Raw genomic sequence first — 21,140 nt, 5'->3', positions numbered from 1 at the left:
ATGTTTATTTTTTTATTTTTTTGTGGGGTAAGGGGGGATAGAAGGATTACTTTATCCTAACCCAGGTATTCCTTAAAGAGGTGGGATTTCAAGTGTCTCCGGAAGGTGGTGAGTGACTCCGCTGTCCTGGCGTCGTGAGGGAGCTTGTTCCACCATTGGGGTGACAGAGCAGCGAACAGTTTTGACTGGGCTGAGCGGGAACTGTGCTTCCAAAGAGGTAGGGTGGCCAGCAGGCCAGAGGTGGATGAACGCAATGCCCTCGTTTGGGTGTAGGGACTGATCAGAGCCTGAAGGTACAGAGGTGCCGTTCCCCTCACAGCTCCGTAGGCAAGCACCATGGTCTTGTAGCAGATGCGAGCTTCAACTGGAAGCCAGTGGAGTGTGCGGAGGAGCGGGGTGATGTGAGAGAACTTGGGAAGGTTGAACACCAGACGGGCTGTGGCATTCTGGATGAGTTGTAGGGGTTTAATGGCACAGGCAGGGAGCCCAGCCAACAGCGAGTTGCAGTAATCCAGACGGGAGATGACAAGTGCCTGGATTAGGACCTGTGCCGCTTCCTGTGTAAGGCAGGGTCGTACTCTCCGAATGTTGTAGAGCATGAACCTACAGGATCGGGTCACCGCCTTGATGTTAGCGGAGAACAACAGGGTGTTGTCCAGGGTCACGCCAAGGCTTTTTGCACTCTGGGAGGAGGACACAACGGAGTTGTCAACCGTGATGGCGAGATCATGGAATGGGCAGTCCTTCCCCGGGAGGAAGAGCAGCTCCGTCTTGCCGAGGTTCAGCTTGAGGTGGTGATCTGACATCCACACTGATATGTCTGCCAGACATGCAGAGATGCGATTCGCCACCCGGTTATCAGAAGGTGGAAAGGAGAAAATGAATTGTTTGTCGTCTGCGTAGCAATGATAGGAGAGACCATGTGAGGACATGACAGAGCCAAGTGACTTGGTGTATAGCGAGAATAGGAGAGGGCCTAGAACTGACACCAGTGGTGAGAGCACGTGGTGCGGAGACAGATTCTCGCCACGCCACTTAGTAGGAGCGACCTGTCAGGTAGGACGCAATCCAGGAGTGAGCCGCGCCGGAGATGCCCAACTCGGAGAGGGTGGAGAGGAGGATCTGATGGTTCACAGTATCAAAGGCAGCAGACAGGTCTAGAAGGACAAGAGCAGAGGAGAGAGAGTTAGCTTTAGCAGTGCGGAGAGCCTCCGTGACACAGAGAAGAGCAGTCTCAGTTGAACGACCAGTCTTGAAACCTGACTGGTTTGGATCAAGAAGGTCATTCTGAGAGAGATAGCAAGAGAGTTGGTTAAAGACAGCACGCTCAAGAGTTTTGGAGAGAAAAGAAAGAAGGGATACTGGTCTGTAGTTGTTGACATCAGAGGGATCGAGTGTAGGTTTTTTGAGAAGGGGTGCAACTCTCGCTCTCTTGAAGGCGGAAGGGACATAGCCAGCGGTCAAGGATGAGTTGATGAGCGAGGTGAGGTAAGGGAGAAGGTCTCCGGAAATGGTCTGGAGAAGAGAGGAGGGGATTGGGTCAAGCGGGCAGGTTGTTGGGCGGCCGGCCGTCACAAGTCGCAAGATTTCATCTGGAGAGAGAGGGGAGAAAGAAGTCAAAGCATAGGGTAGGGCAGTGTGAGCAGGACCAGCAGTGTCATTTGACTTAACAAACGAGGATCGGATGTCGTCAACTTTCTCTTCAAAATGGTTGACGAAGTCATCCACAGAGAGGGAGGAGGTGGGGGGGGATTCAGCAGGGAGGAGAAGGTGGCAAAGAGCTTCCTAGGGTTAGAGGCAGATGCTTGGAATTTAGAGTGGTAGAAAGTGGCTTTAGCAGCAGAAACAGAGGAAGAAAATGTAGAGAGGAGGGAGTGAAAAGATGCCAGGTCAGGACAGGCGTAGGCTCAGGTTTTCTGGGTCTCTATGTTTTTGGTTGGATAGGTTTCTCAATTTCTTTCTAAGTTTTTAGCATTCTACATCAAACCATTTTTCATTGTTGTTAACTTTAGTTGGCTGTCTTGACATTTTTATATTTGATAGGGAAGCTGAAATTAATAGGGTTTTTGTTTCCCAATAGTTTTTTGGTAGGTTTCGACACTATTTTCCTTCCATCTATAGTGTTTCTTAATACTATGTAGTTTATTCGGCTTTGATGCCTCATGATTGAGTATTGCTCTGATTTTGCTGTGATCTGATAGGGGTGTCAGTGGGCTGACTGTGAACGAGACTCTGGGTTGAGGTCTGTGATAAAGTAGGTCACCACAGACTAGTATGTAATAAAGTATGGGGATTCTATTGGGGTGACCTTCTCCCCTACCTCACCTCGCTCATCAACTCATCCTTGACCGCTGGCTATGTCCCTTCCGTCTTCAAGAGAGCGAGAGTTGCACCCCTCCTCAAAAAACCTACACTCAATCCCTCCGATGTCAACAACTACAGACCAGTATCCCTTCTTTCTTTTCTCTCCAAAACTCTTGAGTATTTAGTCAACTCTCCTGCTATCTCTCTCAGAATGACCTTCTTGATCCAAACCAGTCAGGTTTCAAGACTGGTCATTCAACTGAGACTGCTCTTCTCTGTGTCACGGAGGCTCTCCGCACTGCTAAAGCTAACTCTCTCTCCTCTGCTCTTTTCCTTCTAGACCTGTCTGCTGCCTTTGATACTGTGAACCATCAGATCCTCCTCTCCACCCTCTCCGAGTTGGGCATCTCCGGCACTGCTCACTCTTGGATTGCGTCCTACACGACCGGTCGCTCCTACCAGGTTGCGTGGCGAGAATCTGTCTCCGCACCACGTGCTCTCACCACTGGTGTCCCCCAGGGCTCAGTTCTAGGCCCTCTCCTATTCTCTCTATACACCAAGTCACTTGGCTCTGTCATATCCTCACATGGTCTCTCCTATCATTGCTACGCAGACGACACACAATTCATTTTCTCCTTTCCACCTTCTGATAACCAGGTGGCGAATCGCATCTCTGCATGTCTGGCAGACATATCAGTGTGGATGTCGGATCACCACCTCAAGCTGAACCTCGGCAAGACGGAGCTGCTCTTCCTCCCGGGGAAGGACTGCCCACTCCATGATCTCGCCATCACGGTTGACAACTCCATTGTGTCCTCCTCCCAGAGTGCAAAGAACCTTGGCGTGACCCTGGACAACACCCTGTCGTTCTCCGCTAACATCAAAGCTGTGACCCGATCCTGCAGGTTTATGCTCTACAACATTCGCAGAGTACACAGAAAGCGGCACAGGTCCTAATCCAGGCACTTGTCATCTCCCGTCTGGATTACTGCAACTCGCTGTTGGCTGGGCTCCCTGCCTGTGCCATTAAACCCCTACAACTCATCCAGAACGCTGCAGCCCGTCTGGTGTTCAACCTTCCCATGTTCTCTCATGTCACCCCGCTCCTCCGCACACTCCACTGGCTTCCAGTTGAAGATCGCATCTACTACAAAACCATGGTGCTTGCCTACGGAGCTGTTAGGGGAACGGCACCTCCTTACCTTCAGGCTCTGATCAGACCCTACACCCAAACAAGGGCACTGCGTTCATCCACCTCTGGCCTGCTGGCTCCCCTACCTCTACGGAAGCACAGTTCCCGCTCAGCCCAGTCAAAGCTATTCGCTGCTCTGGCACCCCAATGGTGGAACAAGCTCCCCCACGACGCCAGGACAGCAGAGTCACTGACCACCTTCCGGAGACACTTGAAACCCTACCTCTTTAAGGAATACCTGGAATAGTATAACAGTAATCCTTCTACCCCCCCCCACCACCCCATAAAAAAAAAAGAAGGGTGGTTGTCCCACTGGCTATGCTAAGTTGAATGCACCAATTTGTAAGTCGCTCTGGATAAGAGCGTCTGCTAAATGACTTAAATGTAAATGTAATTGGAGGTGTACCTGTGGATGTATTTCAAGGCCTACCTTCAAACTCAGTGCCTCTTTGCTTGACATCATGGGAAAATCAAAAGAAATCAGTCAAGACCTCAGAAAAAAAATTGTAGACCTCCACAAGTCTGGTTCATCCTTGGGAGCAATTTCCAAACGCCTGAAGGTACCACGTTCATCCGTACAAACAATAGTATGCAAGTATAAACACCATGGGACCACGCAGCCATCTTACCGCTCAGGAAGGAGACGCGTTCTCTCTCCTAGAGATGAACGTACTTTGGTGCGAAAAGTGCAAATCAATCCCAGAACAACAGCAAAGGACCTTGTGAAGATGCTGGAGGAAACAGGTACAAAAGTATCTATATCCACAGTAAAATGAGTCCTATATCGACATAACCTGAAAGGCCGCTCAGCAAGGAAGATGCCACTGCTCCAAAACCGCCATAAAAAAGCCAGACTACGGTTTGCAACTGCACATGGGGACTAAGATCGTACTTTTTGGAGAAATGTCCTCTGGTCTGATGAAACAAAAATAGAACTGTTTGGCCATAATGACCATCGTTATGTTTGAAGGAAAAAGGGGAACGCTTGCAAGCCGAAGAACACCATCCCAACCGTGAAGCACGGCGGTGGTAGCATCAGGCTGTGGGGGTGCTTTGCTGCAGGAGGGTCTGGTGCACTTCACAAAATAGATGGCATCATGAGGAAGGAAAATTATGTGGACATATTGAAGCAACATCTCAAGACATCAGTCTGGAAGTTAAAGCTTGGTCGTAAATGGGTCTTCCAAATGGACAATGACCCCAAGCATACTTCCAAAGTTGTGGCAAAATGGCTTAAGGACAACAAAGTCAAGGTATTGGAGTGGCCATCACAAAGCCCTGAGCGTGTGCGAGCAAGGAGGCCTACAAACCTGACTCAGTTACACCAGCTCTGTCAGGAGGAATGGGCCAAAATTTACCCAACTTATTGTGGGAAGCTTGTGGAAGGCTACCCGAAACGTTTGACCCAAGTTAAACAATTTAAAGGCAATGCTACCAAATACTAATTGAGTGTATGTAAACTTCTGACCCACTGGGAATGTGATGAAATAAATAAAAGCTGAAATAAATCATTCTCTCTACTATTATTCTGACATTTCACATTCTTAAAATAAAGTGGTGATCCTAACTGACCTAAGACAGGGAATTTTTACTAGGATGAAATGTCAGGAATTGTGAAAAACTGAGTTTAAATGTATTTGGCTAAGGTGTATGTAAACTTCCGACTTCAACTGTACCTTTAAAAAAAAGGTAGGGTCATGGATCAGAAAACCAGTCAGTATCGGGTGACCACCATCTGACTCATGCAGTGCGACACATCTCCTTCGCATAGAGTTGATCAGGCTGTTGATTGTGGCCTGTCGAATGCTGTCCCACTCCTCTTCAATGGCTGTGTGAAGTTGCTGGATATTGGTGGGAACTGGAACACGCTGTCGTACACGTCGATCCAGAGCATCCCAAACATGCTCAAAGGGTGACGTCTGGTAAGTATGCAGGCCATGGAAGAACTGGGACATTTTCAGCTTCCAGGAATTGTGTACAAATCCTTGCGACATGGGGCCGTGCATTATCATGCTGAAACATGAGGTGATGGCGGTGGATGAATGGCACGACAATGGGCCTCAGGATCTCGTCACGGTATTACGCGTACACAGACGTTTCGGCTTCTTCAGCGTGTAGGTTTTCAATTTTATTTTAATTCAGAACAGCATTTGAACAACTAATGAGCAGCAGGTGCTTCTAATCAGCCAATCAGGGATGTGGCTTCTCTGGTCTACCTTGTATACAAGTTAGTCACAAAGACATACAGATTTATAGGGTATGGGAGTGGGCACGAATCACCTGCCCCAGGTGTCTGCTCACCTAAATACGTCATATCAATTCATGAGATAGCCCACCACCTGCCTCAGGTGTCTGCTCACCTAAATACGTCATATCAATTCATGAGATAGGCCACCACAAAGGACATCAGGCACAGCCGTTCATAAATATGTGGGGCTAACTCATATGCAAAATCTGATATGGACAGTGTTCTTGTTTGACAGTCTAAATATGGCCTTTAGGAAGGAGGTGAAATCTAATGATTTGTTTAAACCATATGGGGATATGGAATTTAATGTATATATCCACATGGCTTCTCTTTAGAGTCATTTGTTGTCATAGTTACTCCCTTTATGTGGTGGATGAACTTTTCGATCCCGACGGAACGCAATTCATTAATAGAATGATTTTGTTCTATAAAGTGTCTTGTTACTGGCGAGGTGATATCTTGACGTGTAATAGTGGATTTATGTTCTCCAAGGTGTACTCCAAGGGCCTCTGTAGCTCAGTTGGTAGAGCATGGGCGTTTGCAATGCCAGGGTTGTGGGTTCGATTCCCACAGTGGGCCAGTATGAAAATGTATGCACTCACTAACTGTAAGTCGCACTGGATAAGAGCGTCTGCTAAATGACTAAAATGTAAATGTAAAATGTACTTTCAAGGCGTGGAATGTTTTTCTGATATAAATCTTATTACAAGAACACTGTAAAATATAAATAACTTCTTTAGTAGTGCCAGTTATACATTACTTTATCTCATAGGTCCTAGAAGTCTGAGGGCCTACAATTGTTTTTTAAAAAGTTTTATTTAACCAGGCAATTAAGTTAAGAACAAATTCTTATTTACAATGACGGCCTACACCGGCCAAACCCGGACGACGCTGGGCATGATCTACAGGGGAAGCATCCTTTATGAATGTCTCTTCTCTCTCTCTGACCACATCATATTTAACCAATATGTTTGATACATTTCTTGATTGTTTATAGGTGAAGAAATGTGGATTCTGGAAGGCAGAATTTAAAGAGGAGTCTGATGATAACCTGTGCCAGTGTTTATTGACGATAGCCCATTATGGCTATCATCGAAAGTAAGTATATAGTTTACAGAAAACAGTTTGTTCTATTTTGATGGGATTTATTAAGTAACTGGCTTCTGTTCAAGCGTTTAACTTGTTTTGGAGCTTTATCAAGCCAGGTATCGGGGTATCCTCTACAGCTTTATCAAGCCAGGTATCGGGGTATCCTCTACAGCTTTATCAAGCCAGGTATCAGGGTATCCTCTACAGCTTTATCAAGCCAGGTATCGGGGTATCCTCTACAGCTTCATCAAGCCAGGTATCGGGGTATCCTCTACAGCTTCATCAAGCCAGGTATCAGGGTATCCTCTACAGCTTCATCAAGCCAGGTATCAAGGTATCCTATATAGCTTTATCAAGCCAGGTATCGGGGTATCCTCTACAGCTTCATCAAGCCAGGTATCGGGGTATCCTCTACAGCTTTATCAAGCCAGGTATCAAGGTATCCTCTATAGCTTTATCAAGCTAAAGAAACCTTTCAATTGATATTACGTAAAAACTTAAATAGTTAAATGATAACTTGAAAAGGATTTGTGACTGTATATGTTACAAAGGATAACCCTTTGCTTAAAACATCAATTTGTTCACTACAAAACTTTTTATCTGATAGGTTAAAAACTACATTCTCTCGGGGGGCATTGTTGCTTTGGGTATCTTCGTTCACCTCCTTCCGCCGACCTCTTGTACCTCTCCTTGTGCGTCTTTGTCTTTGGCATGGGTACGTTTGGAGCGTCGGAGGGGCAGGGGGCCCAAAAAAGTATTTCTGGACCTGGAGGATGGAGAAGACATCGCTGAGGTAGAGGATTCACCGGATTCTGATGCGTTGGCCTGTTGTGTGGGATGTCGTCTGCAAGTGCTTGGGTTTCTCAGACAACCAGGTGTAGAAGTTCTGCTCCTTGTAGTCGACTGTGTTGTGCTTGAACTTTCCCAGGTTGAACTTCAGTAGATCGGCTTGGAGGTTATCGATCTTGGTTTTGATCTTCTGCTGGAGTCTGTCCACTTCTTCTTGATTATATGTCTGCTCAATGTCCATTTTGCAGTCATTGGTAGCTTGTTTTAAAGTAGCAAGCTCTTTAGAGGAATGGTCAATGATGAGTAGCAGTAGGTCCATAGAGCAGTGATTCAGCACCAGCGTCTCCTTTCCTTATGGACGGCTCCTTTTGGATACGTAAACCTTTATAAAATGATTCTGTTCTTGTAGTATTCGCTGAGCGTTATTGTGCTGGGAGCTCTAAGCAAATTTCTCTCTCTTGTAGTTTTGTTAAGTTTTATTTCATACTCTTCCTTTTCTGGGACTATGGTGGTGATTAAGTCCCCAGTATTACCTTTCCTGCCTTGCCTCCAGACCGTAGTCGGGACGGCTCAGGGAATTCCTTCACTTGCTAGCTCCAGGGCCAGAGCAATTTACAGATGCTCTGGGGGGTAAATCCCACATTTGGGGATCTTATCTACTGCTAATGACGAGTTAGTCTGGAATTCCACTGAAGCAGTTGACATTTATTAAACTTGTACTGACTGAGGTAGTCTGAATGACAAAATAAAATAGTGGGCTAACGGAGCGAAAAGAGCATGGCTCACAGGTCGGCTACATCCTCCACACCACAACATTTGAATCAAAAAAACTAAAGTAAACTTACTACGTTACCCATAATGCACTTTAGTGTTTTAAAGCTATATCCCTACTTTACCAACACCAGGGAGTAGAATTTTATCCGCATCTCCTTTGCTGAATGTGAACGTTCGGGCTCTCGCCTCAGTAAACTTGCTGATAGTTTCAAAAGACATGGTTCAGAGTTCAGAGTTCAGGGCTGCTGATGGAGGGGGATAGTAACTCATCAAAAGAGAACCATCGCGCTCTCCCAGAAGCTTGTCTGTTGCGTGTTTGTCTGAATTAGCTGGTTTTACACACCAGCCAAGCTTCTGGGAGAGCGGGATGGTTCTCTTTTCATATGTAAACACATTTGTGCACAGCATTTTAGAGAAATACGATTTTTGTGCACATGGAACATTTCTGGGATCTTTTATTTCATCTCATGAAACATGGGACCAACATTTTACATGTTACCTTTATATTTTGGTTCAGTATGGATTGAAGCATTCATTCTATCGTTCATGAAATTCTTCTGGTGAACAAGGGTTTCTTTAGTCTTCTAGGGCAACATATAATGGCAGAAGAGAAGCTGCATGTATCTAATTATAGACAAGTTGACTAACAAATAACCTACCAAAATGTTGGAAATTGTAAGCAGAAACATATCGAAATCAGGCACACCCTGTCAAAAAATAGTTCCAGCATCTCTGACTGTAGCCTACAGCGCTATTTTATTTTTATTTTAGCGGGTTAAAGCCAGCTTATGCTTGATCCGAAAATGTGGTCAGAGGAGGGTGTGACACAATTACGGAGCCTCTGGGGCACGCAGAGGCCAAATTGAGCTCCTTACCACATCTGCAGTGCGCCTCCCAAATGTTGTAACAATGTGGAGGGCTCTGTATAGCTTTGCATTGCCATGATTGGTTGACGGTAGGTGGGGGCGGGAGGTCCTGTATAAACACAAACTCACTTCCTTGCCAACTTCCTTCACAACAGCACTGCTCAACAGCTCTGTGCTGTTCCACAAAGCGCAATAAGTATGAATGCCCTGACTTCTGCAGAGGCCCGTATCACCGCCAATGCAGAAGACAGATTGACCATGCAGCGCCTTCTAGGATCGGCTGCGGCCATCCGAGTTTCACGTTATCTTGTATAGTCGGGCGTTGCGGATGGGTTATTACCAATTGCTGGCAGTGCGGGTGAACGAACAGCTGACCCGCACACCACTAGTGTGTGTGTCTATTCTTTGTTGTTGCCTAATTTTAGGTTCAGTTTAAGGTTTAATTTATTTGCGCCAAAGAAAATAAGTGATAAACAACAATACAGATGTTTTAAAAATTATTAAAAGAGGTGTGCTGGTTGGAAGCCGAAGGGCTTATAATGAAACCACACCAAAAAAAAACAATATACAATACATAAGTAAAAAACAAAAAACAAAAAAAGAAACAAAAAAAAAATTAAAAGGTTGGTTAAACAGATAACAAAACCCATTAATCATAAATGTACAAATTAACCGATCAGCAATCGCAAAACTTTTTTTTGTAAGTGTGTGTGTGTGCATGTGTGGATGTGTGTGTGTGAGAGTTGGGCTATATGGAGGAGATTACTGAGTAGTTTGGTTCATCAGGCTGACCCCCAGTCTTCATGGAGGAGATTACTGAGTAGTTTGGTTCATCAGGCTGATCCCCCAGTCTTCATGGAGGAGATTACTGAGTAGTTTGGTTCATCAGGCTGACCCCCAGTCTTCATGGAGGAGATTACTGAGTAGTTTGGTTCATCAGGCTGATCCCCCAGTCTTCATGGAGGAGATTACTGAGTAGTTTGGTTCATCAGGCTGATCCCCCAGTCTTCATGGAGGAGATTACTGAGTAGTTTGGTTCATCAGGCTGACCCCCAGTCTTCATGGAGGAGATTACTGAGTAGTTTGGTTCATCAGGCTGATCCCCCCAGTCTTCATGGAGGAGATTACTGAGTAGTTTGGTTCATCAGGCTGATCCCCCAGTCTTCATGGAGGAGATTACTGAGTAGTTTGGTTCATCAGGCTGATCCCCCAGTCTTCATGGAGGAGATTACTGAGTAGTTTGGTTCATCAGGCTGACCCCCAGTCTTCATGGAGGAGATTACTGAGTAGTTTGGTTCATCAGGCTGATGCCCCAGTCTTCATGGAGGAGATTACTGAGTAGTTTGGTTCATCAGGCTGATCCCCCAGTCTTCATGGAGGAGATTACTGAGTAGTTTGGTTCATCAGGCTGACCCCCAGTCTTCATGGAGGAGATTACTGAGTAGTTTGGTTCATCAGGCTGATCCCCCAGTCTTCATGGAGGAGATTACTGAGTAGTTTGGTTCATCAGGCTGACCCCCAGTCTTCATGGAGGAGATTACTGAGTAGTTTGGTTCATCAGGCTGATCCCCCAGTCTTCATGGAGGAGATTACTGAGTAGTTTGGTTCATCAGGCTGACCCCCAGTCTTCATGGAGGGGATTATTGGGTAGTTTGGTTCATCAGGCTGACCCCCAGTCTTCATGGAGGAGATTACTGAGTAGTTTGGTTCATCAGGCTGACCCCCAGTCTTCATGGAGGGGATTATTGGGTAGTTTGATTCATCAGGCTGACCCCCAGTCTTCATGGAGGGGATTATTGGGTAGTTTGGTTCATCAGGCTGACCCCCAGTCTTCATGGAGGAGATTACTGAGTAGTTTGGTTCATCAGGCTGACCCCCAGTCTTCATGGAGGGGATTACTGAGTAGTTTGGTTCATCAGGCTGACCCCCAGTCTTCATGGAGGGGATTATTGGGTAGTTTGGTTCATCAGGCTGACCCCCAGTCTTCATGGAGGAGATTACTGAGTAGTTTGGTTCATCAGGCTGACCCCCAGTCTTCATGGAGGGGATTACTGAGTAGTTTGGTTCATCAGGCTGACCCCCAGTCTTCATGGAGGGGATTATTGTGTAGTTTGGTTCATCAGGCTGATCCCCAGTCTTCATGGAGGGGATTATTGGGTAGTTTGATTCATCAGGCTGACCCCCAGTCTTCATGGAGGGTATTATTGGGTAGTGTGGTTCATCAGGCTGACCCCCAGTCTTCATGGAGGGGATTATTGGGTAGTTTGGTTCATCAGGCTGACCCCCAGTCTTCATGGAGGGGATTATTGGGTAGTTTGGTTCATCAGGCTGACCCCCAGTCTTCATGGAGGGGATTATTGGGTAGTTTGGTTCATCAGGCTGACCCCCAGTCTTCATGGAGGGGATTATTGGGTAGTTTGGTTCATCAGGCTGACCCCCAGTCTTCATGGAGGGGATTATTGGGTAGTTTGGTTCATCAGGCTGACCCCCAGTCTTCATGGAGGGGATTATTGGGTAGTTTGGTTCATCAGGCTGACCCCCAGTCTTCATGGAGGGGATTATTGGGTAGTTTGGTTCATTAGGCTGACCCCCAGTCTTCATGGAGGAGATTACTGAGTAGTTTGGTTCATCAGGCTGACCCCCAGTCTTCGTTGGAAGTTATTGAGGGATGATGAGGTTTATCGGCAATGTGAAGATAAGAATTCCAGAGTATTCCAGTAGTCTGATTCAATAGCCAGTCATTGTTCTCTTTCACAGCCCATTACCAAAGAGACTCTCACTGAGTTAAGATCGTGATGTGGATCAATGTATAAAAATATAACTTCCATGAAAAGTTCTTCATTGATCCAGTTTATGTCAACAACAAAAAATGCTGTTTTGTTACGTCTTGAACCTCAAAACAGGACATCTGGTTGGGGATTTCAAGGTACCCAAAATGCCCTAGATATGGGAACTACAGCATACTAGATATGGGAACTATACTAGGTATTGGTATGGGAACTATACTAGGTATTGGTATGGGAACTATACTAGGTATGGGAACTATACTAGGTATGGGTATGGGAACTATACTAGGAATGGGAACTATACTAGGTATGGGAACTATACTAGGAATGGGAACTATACTAGGTATGGGTATGGGAACTATACTAGGAATGGGAACTATACTAGGTATGGGAACTATACTAGGAATGGGAACTATACTAGGAATGGGAACTATACTAGGTATGGGTATGGGAACTATACTAGGAATGGGAACTATACTAGGTATGGGAACTATACTAGGAATGGGAACTATACTAGGAATGGGAACTGTATTAGGCATGGGAACTATACTCGGAATGGGAACTATACTAGGAATGGGAACTATACTAGGTATGTGTATGGGAACTATACTAGGAATGGGAACTATACTAGGAAGGGGAACTATACTAGGTATGGGAACTATACTAGGTATGGGAACTATACTAGGAATGGGAACTATACGAGGAATGGGAACTATACTAGGTATGGGAACTATACTAGGAATGGGAACTATACTAGGAATGGGAACTATACTAGGAATGGGAACTATACTAGGTAAGGGAACTATATTAGGTATGGGTATGGGAACTATACTAGGAATGGGAACTATACCAGGTATGGGAACTATACTAGGTATGGGAACTATACTAGGAATGGGTACTATACTAGGTATGGGAACTATACTAGGAATGCTAGCTGTGCCACTAGAGATCCTGGTTCGAATCCAGGCTCTGTCGTAGCCGGCCGCGACCGGGAGACCCATGGGACGGCGCACAATTGGCCCAGCGTCGTCCAGGGTAGGGGAGGGAATGGCCAGCAGGGGATGTAGCTCAGTTGGTAGAGCATGGCGTTTGCAACACCAGGGTTGTGGGTTCGATAAAATAATGTATGTGCTAACTGTAAGTCGCTCTGGATAAGAGCGTCTGCTAAATGACTTAAATGTAAATGTAATGAATGGGAACTATACTAGGTATGGGAACTATACTAGGTATGGGAACTATACTATGAATGGGAACTATACTAGGAATGGGAACTATACTAGGAATGGGTATGGGAACTATACTAAGTATGGGAACTATACTAGGAATGGGAACTATACTAGGAATGGTAACTATACTAGGAATGGGAACTATACTAGGAATGGGAACTATACTAGGAATGGGTATGGGAACTATACTAGGAATGGGAACTATACTAGGTATGGGAACTATACTAGGAATGGGAACTAACTAGGTATGGGAACTATACTAGGAATGGGAACTATACTAGGAATGGGAACTATACAAGGTATGGGAACTATACTGGGAATGGGAACTATACTAGGAAGGGGAACTATACTAGGAATGGGAAATATACTAGGTATGGGAACTATACTAGGAATGGGAACTATACTAGGAATGGGAACTATACTAGGAATGGGAACTATACTAGGAATGGGAACTATACTAGGAATGGGAACTATACTAGGTATGGGAACTATACTAGGAATGGGAACTATACTAGGAATGTGAATTATACTAGGTATGGGAACTATACTAGGTATGGGAACTATACTAGGAATGGGAACTATACTAAGAATGGGAACTATACTAGGAATGGGAACTATACTAGGTATGGGAGCTATACTGGGAATGGGAACTATACTAGGAATGGGAACTATACTAGGAATGGGAAATATACTAGGTATGGGAACCATAGTAGGAATGGGAACTACACTAGGAATGGGAACTATACTAGGAATGGGAACTATACTAGGAATGGGAACTATACTAGGAATGGGAACTATACTAGGTATGGGAACTATACTAGGAATGGGAACTATACTAGGAATGGGAACTATACTAGGTATGGGAACTATACTAGGTATGGGAACTATACTAGGAATGGGAACTATACTAGGAATGGGAACTATACTAGGTATGGGAACTATACTAGGTATGGGAACTATACTAGGAATGGGAACTATACTAGAAATGGGAACAATACTAGGAATGGGAACTATACTAGGTATCGGAACTATACTAGGTATGGGAAATATACTAGGAATGGGAACTATACTAGGAATGGGAACTATACTAGGAATGGGAACTATACTAGGTATGGGAATCGCTTTGTGCTTCCGACATGTTGTATGGGTTCAGGATCTAACCACTTTGTGTTCAGACACGTTGTATTTTTAAAACTTATTTTTCAGATGTTTCAAGAGAATTTCAAGATAAATGTTGCTTTTTTCTGTAATGTGTATCCTAACAGATCAGTCCCAACACTGCTACACTGTGATGTTTATCCTGAAAGATCAGTCCCAACACTGCTACACTGTAATGTTTATCCTGAAAGATCAGTCCCAACACTGTAATGTTTATCCTGAAAGATCAGTCCCAACACTGCTACACTTTAATGTTTATCCTGAAAGATCAGTCCCAACACTGCTACACTGTAATGTTTATCCTGACAGATCAGTCCCAACACTGTAATGTTTATCCTGAAAGATCAGTCCCAACACTGCTACACTGTAATGTTTATCCTGACAGATCAGTCCCAACACTGTAATGTTTATCCTGACAGATCAGTCCCAACACTGCTACACTGTAATGTTTATCCTGACAGATCAGTCCCAACACTGTAATGTTTATCCTGACAGATCAGTCCCAACACTGCTACACTGTAATGTTTATCCTGACAGATCAGTCCCAACACTGCTACACTGTAATGTTTATCCTGACAGATCAGTCCCAACACTGTAATGTTTATCCTGACAGATCAGTCCCAACACTGCTACACTGTAATGTTTATCCTGACAGATCAGTCCCAACACTGTAATGTTTATCCTGACAGATCAGTCCCAACACTGCTACACTGTAATGTTTATCCTGACAGATCAGTCCCAACACTGTAATGTTTATCCTGACAGATCAGTCCCAACACTGCTACACTGTAATGTTTATCCTGACAGATCAGTCCCAACACTGTAATGTTTATCCTGACAGATCAGTCCCAACACTGCTACACTGTTATGTTTATCCTATTTGTAGGCCTAGATATCAGTGTTACAGTAGATTGATGATGTAGGACTATGTGTGTAGTCTTCCTATCTTAATGTATATAACATAGATGATGGTTCATTTGCGTCTACTATATTTAAGACAAAGTTCTGCAACGAAGTACAAAAGACTAATAGGATTTATTCAGTGGTATCAAAAACAACTACTAACAAACAAATGCAAAAATAGATATGATATAATAAGAAATATATTACTTTAGTTCAATAAATATCACATAGGTAATCAGACAGACAGCAGTCTCTGGTGAGTCTGTTCCCTGTCTTAGTGCTTTAGGGGTTCTGACTCTCTCCCAGAGCTGTTAATAGTACAAGATGCTAACAGAGCTAGCATGCTAATAATGCTAACTGAGCTGCTATTAACAGTACACGATGCTAACAGAACTAGCAGGCTAATAATGCTAACAGAGCTAGCAGCTGCTAACAGTACATAATGCTAACAGAGCTAGCATGATACTAACAGTGCTAGCGTTATGCTAACAGCTGCTAGCACTACAGAGGCATGGTGGCGTTTCAGAGGTATCTGATGGTTGGTTGTCAGGATCGTCAGGGTCTCATGGTGTTTTTTAAAAGACCGCCATTTGCATCTGAATGTCCACTTTAAACTAAACCTTCTGGCGCTCTCCGAGCCGAGCTGGCTGATTGGCCAGAGATACATTAATTGTTCGTCAACAATAAAGAGTCTGAGGAGTGATTTATCCAAACCTGCGTCGTTCGGCGAGGCATTAGCGGGATTCCCTCAGGAAGACAGTGAACGAAGCTAAATTGTAATTTTAACTATTTTGCACTATGGCCTATTTATTGCCTTACCTCCATAACTTACTACATTTGCACACACTGTATATAGATTTTCTGTTGTATTTTTGACTTTATGTTTTGTTTGTCCCATATGTAACTCTGTGTTGTTGTTTTAATCGCACTGCTATGCTTTATCTTGGCCAGGTCGCAGTTGTAAATGAGAACTTGTTCTCAACTGGCTTACCTGGTTAAATAAAGGTGAAAAAAAGGGACATTGAAAGTAATTAATGATTCCTGAGAGTCTATTGGTATCAATAAATATGATAACTGTCTGTGAGTGACCAAGGGAGGGTTTACATTTTGTTAAGAGTTGTGGCAGGTCCAAAAAATTATTTGACTACAATCTCTTCTCTTCATCCAATTAAAATACTTCTAACTTCTTTTAATGGATTGACCCTTCCCCAAGTCACCTTCAGCCATTGACTTCTCTGTCTTTTCCTAGACTAGAAGTTGAGGGTATTCTAGGTAGATCTGTGGGTGTCATTTACCTTCTACAGAGGATGTTGTGATAACCATACTGACATATTGGTAGCGAGAGAAACTCCTTTCAAGGCGATGGGGCAGACCTGTGGATTTAACCCATAAACTGGGCCACTTGGATTGTCTCTCCAAAAGTTTGCCCTTTTGTCCAGTGATGCCAGGATCACTTCTTTATGACCTCTACACCAGGAAGGGCATCAGTGACCTTTACACCAGGAAGGGCATCAGTGACCTTTACACCAGGAAGGGCATCAGTGACCTTTACACCAGGAAGGGCATTAGTGACCTTTACACCAGGAAGGGCATCAATGAGGGTTCCATCAGTTCTAGAACTCAACGATTAGTCACCTGTAGTTGAGTGACACTGATAGTACAGTGGCAATGACCCTGTCACTACCCTGTCACTACCCTGGCACTACCCTGTTACTACCCTGTCACTCACTACCCTGTCACTACCAGTATTGTGACAGTACAGTTCAAGTCCAGGCTAAGACAGACAACCCTCCATATGATCCTACTCTCCACCTTAGCAGCTGGGTGAGGTGGTGATGGGGCTGTGGAGGAAGGAGAGCTGTCCATGTCCAGCAGAGCCGTGGATGGGGATAGACACTGGGAAGTTAAAGACCGTACTGCTCTTCCCCAGGGCAGGACTCCCGGCCTCCGACGAGCAGGACGACGTAGCCAGGACCTGGGACTCAAACCGCAGCAGTTGGCCCATGAAGCTGAAGTTAGGACTGATGATGCTGCGCCGCTGCTTGACGAACTCGAAGGCCTCGTCCAGCTTCACGCGGTTGGTCCTCATCAAGTAGGCCAGACAGATGGTGGCGGAGCGGGAGAAGCCGGCTTGGCAGTGGACAAACACACGGCCGCCTTTATTACGGATGGAGTCTATAGGAGAGAGAGAAGGTGAGGGGAGATTATTACAGATGGAGTCTATAGGACAGAAGGAAGGAGAGGGGAGATTAGTACGGATGGAGTCTATAGGAGAGAGAGAAGGAGAGGGGAGATTATTACGGATGGAGTCTATAGGAGAGAGAGATAAGGAGAGGGGAGATTAGTACGGATGGAGTCTATAGGAGAGAGAGAAGGAGAGGGGAGATTAGTACGGATGGAGTCTATAGGAGTGAGAGAAGGAGAGGGGAGATTAGTACGGATGGAGTCTATAGGAGTGAGAGAAGGAGAGGGGAGATTATTACGGATGGAGTCTATAGGAGAGAGAGATAAAGAGAGGGGGGATTATTACGGATGGAGTCTATAGGAGAGAGAGAAGGAGAGGGGAGATTATTACGGATGGAGTCTATAGGAGAGAGAGATAAGGAGAGGGGAGATTATTACGGATGGAGTCTATAGGAGAGAGAGAAGGAGAGGGGAGATTAGTACAACGTTCAACTTTGTTTCAATACAACATATTCAACTTAGTTATGGTGTAAGTGTAGGACAGTTGTGTAAGTTGCCAGATTCTGAAAGGTTTCTCTTGACTGTGTTAGAACACCGTTGGTCCTTTGTAGCTCAGTTGGTAGAGCATGGCGCTTGTAATGACGGCGTAGTGGGTTCGATTCCCGGGACCACACATATGTAAAATAGTGGTCCTCTGTAGCTCAGCTGGTAGAGCACGGCGCTTGTAACGCTAAGGTAGTGGGTTCGATCCCCGGGACCACCAATACACAAAAATGTATGCACGCATGACTGTAAGTCGCTTTGGATAAAAGCGTCTGCTAAATGGCATATTATTATTATTATTTATTATATAAAATGTATATACACGTGACTGTAAAATGCTTTGGATGAAAGTGGCTGCTAAAAAGGTGTTTACAATATTATATATTACCATTACCTGGCTATTGTTATTCCAGTGATACTAACAAGTCTGTCGTCTGTCTGTCTACACTGTTCTCCTTGCTCAGTCAGTAGACCTACTAAAGGCATCTGCGTGCTTCCCAGCCGGAACAGTTTGTGCACGTTTTTTGTTCGTTTTGGACTTCGGTAAGGGTTTTTTCGGCTGTTCGGGCAAACAAACATTTTTCTCAATGCAAGCCGAAGTTGGTAGCCGAAGTCTACACCCCTTTCGTCGGTGATTGGTCAGCAGTAGGGATTCTTCAATAAAGTATTTGTTGTCATTCAGAGACGACTTGCTTTCATGCAAAAAAATTTCATTGAGAAATACTGCACCAAACATCTTAGTCAGATGTAAAATTGCGCGACTAAGATCTCCTCTGCAAAAACATCCAAATGAATGACAGATTTCTTGAGTTATCTTAGATTAACTCTGACTATTTTGAGGAAGTGTATACTGGCTACTGCGTCTCAAGAAATAGCGGGTAGCTACTGGTAACTTTTAGCAATGGTGGATAGTTGTTTCCAATGTTATTTCACGCTTAAGAGTACCTGTAATTAAGCCAGCTAGCTACCTACCATTCAGCTGTTTTTCTAACCTCATTATCTGAGGCATCAACGTTAGGTAGTTAGTAGCTACTGTACTTAATTACAGCTACTGATTGCAGAAGACAAATGTCTTCTTGTCTGCCACCCAGACAGCTGGCGTCGGGTAAGTTTGGCTTTATACATAGCTTGGGCTTTGTCGAGTAAGGCTTCAATTATGTATTTAGATTGTAGTTAGGTATTGTAGGTAGGCATCGTGGGCTGTTGTGGGTAGTTATTGTAGGTTAGCATTGTATTCGTCGGTGCCGGGTGTAGCACGAAGCTAGCTAACTAGCTAACTCACCTCCTGGACTAGCTGGCGAGTAGCTATTAGCAACAGTAGCAACTAGATACAATATCCTTTTAGCCAGCTACATTTGTTCGCAGCACCGCCGTTTTTCAAACAAAGTCAACACAGCAGCCATTGCAAGCTAGCCAACATGACCAGCTAGCTGTACTGTAGCAGCTAAATACAATATATTTGTGCTAGCTAGCCAACGTTTAATTATTGCTGCGTTATGAAAGGAACTAGACACGGACACGAATTATCTGTTTAGTGTGTTAACACACTATTGGTAGTTTGTTGTAACCAAGTATTGGTGCTAAACTGTGTGTTATTGGATGCTAGCATGCTAGTTAGCTATGGCGTCATAGTTAGCTAGCTGAATAAAGTAAGTTGAGTCTATTCCTTGAAACATTGAACCGCTGTAGTTCACAACAATTCTAATTTCTAAAGTGGAAGTTGGGAGAGTTTTTATTCGGGTGGTTCAGTGAAACAATTATAGTTTCTGAGGTGGAAGTTGGGTGAGTTATATTTGGGAGTTTTGGTGAGGGAGGCCCTACTCTCTCCTTTCCCAGATGTTTAGTTCATTTCATTCCGATCTCCTCTGCATTATTGTAGCCATTTGCTACAGCCTGTCAACTATGCCTCTGCCTATCCCTGTTCTCTCCTCTCCGCACAGGCTACACAAACGCCTCACACCGCGTGGCTGCTGCCTCTCTAACCTGGTGGTCCCTGCACGCACCCCACACCTGGAGTTCCAGGTCTCAGGCAGCCTCTGGAACTGCCGTTCAGCTGCCAACAAGGCTGACTTCATCCCAGCCTATGCTAACCTCCAGTCCCTCAACTTCCTGGCGCTGACGGAAACATGGATTACCACTGAAAACACTGCTACTCCTACTGCTCTCTCCTCGTCTGACCATGTGTTCTCGCATACCCCGAGAGCATCTGGTCAGAGGGGTGGTGGCACAGGAATCCTCATCTCTCCCAAGTGGACATTCTCAATTTTTCCCCTAACCCATCTGTCTATCTCCTCATTTGAATTCCATGCTGTCACAGTCACTAGCCCATTTAAGCTTAATATCCTTGTCATCTATCGCCCTCCAGGTTCCCTTGGAGAGTTCATCAATGAGCTTGACGCCTTGATAAGTTCCTTTCCTGAGGATGGCTCACCCCTCACAGTTCTGGGGGATTTCAACCTCCCTACGTCTACATTTGACTCATTTCTCTCTGCCTCCTTCTTTCCACTCCTCTCCTCTTTTGACCTCACCCTCTCACCGTCCCCCCCTACTCACAAGGCAGGCAATACGCTTGACCTCATCTTTACTAGATGTTGCTCTTCTACTAATCTCACTGTAACTCCCCTCCATGTCTCCGACCACTACTTTGTATCCTTTTCTCTCTCGCTCTCCTCCAACACTACTCACTCTGCCCCTACACAGATGGTAATGCGCCGCCGCAACCTTCGCTCTCTCTCTCCCACTACTCTCTCCTCTTCCATCCAATCATCTCTTCCCTCTGCTCAATCCTTCTCCCTCCAATCTCCTGATTCTGCCTCCTCAACCCTCCTCTCCTCCCTTTCTGCATCCTTTGACTCTCTGTGTCCCCTATCCTCCCGGCCGGCTCGGTCCTCCCCTCCAGCTCCGTGGCTTGATGACTCATTGCGAGCTCACAGAACAGAGCTCCGGGCAGCGGAGCGGAAATGGAAGAAAACTAAACTCCCTGCCGACCTGGCATCTTTTCACTCCCTCCTCTCTACACTTTCTTCATCTGTTTCTGCTGCTAAGGCCACTTTCTACCACTCTAAATTCCAAGCATCT

The sequence above is a fragment of the Coregonus lavaretus genome (genome assembly GCF_964263955.1).
Source record: "Coregonus lavaretus genome assembly, chromosome: 2".
In the NCBI taxonomy this organism is placed as follows: domain Eukaryota; kingdom Metazoa; phylum Chordata; class Actinopteri; order Salmoniformes; family Salmonidae; genus Coregonus; species Coregonus lavaretus.
Note: the sequence above shows the minus strand (reverse complement) of the source record.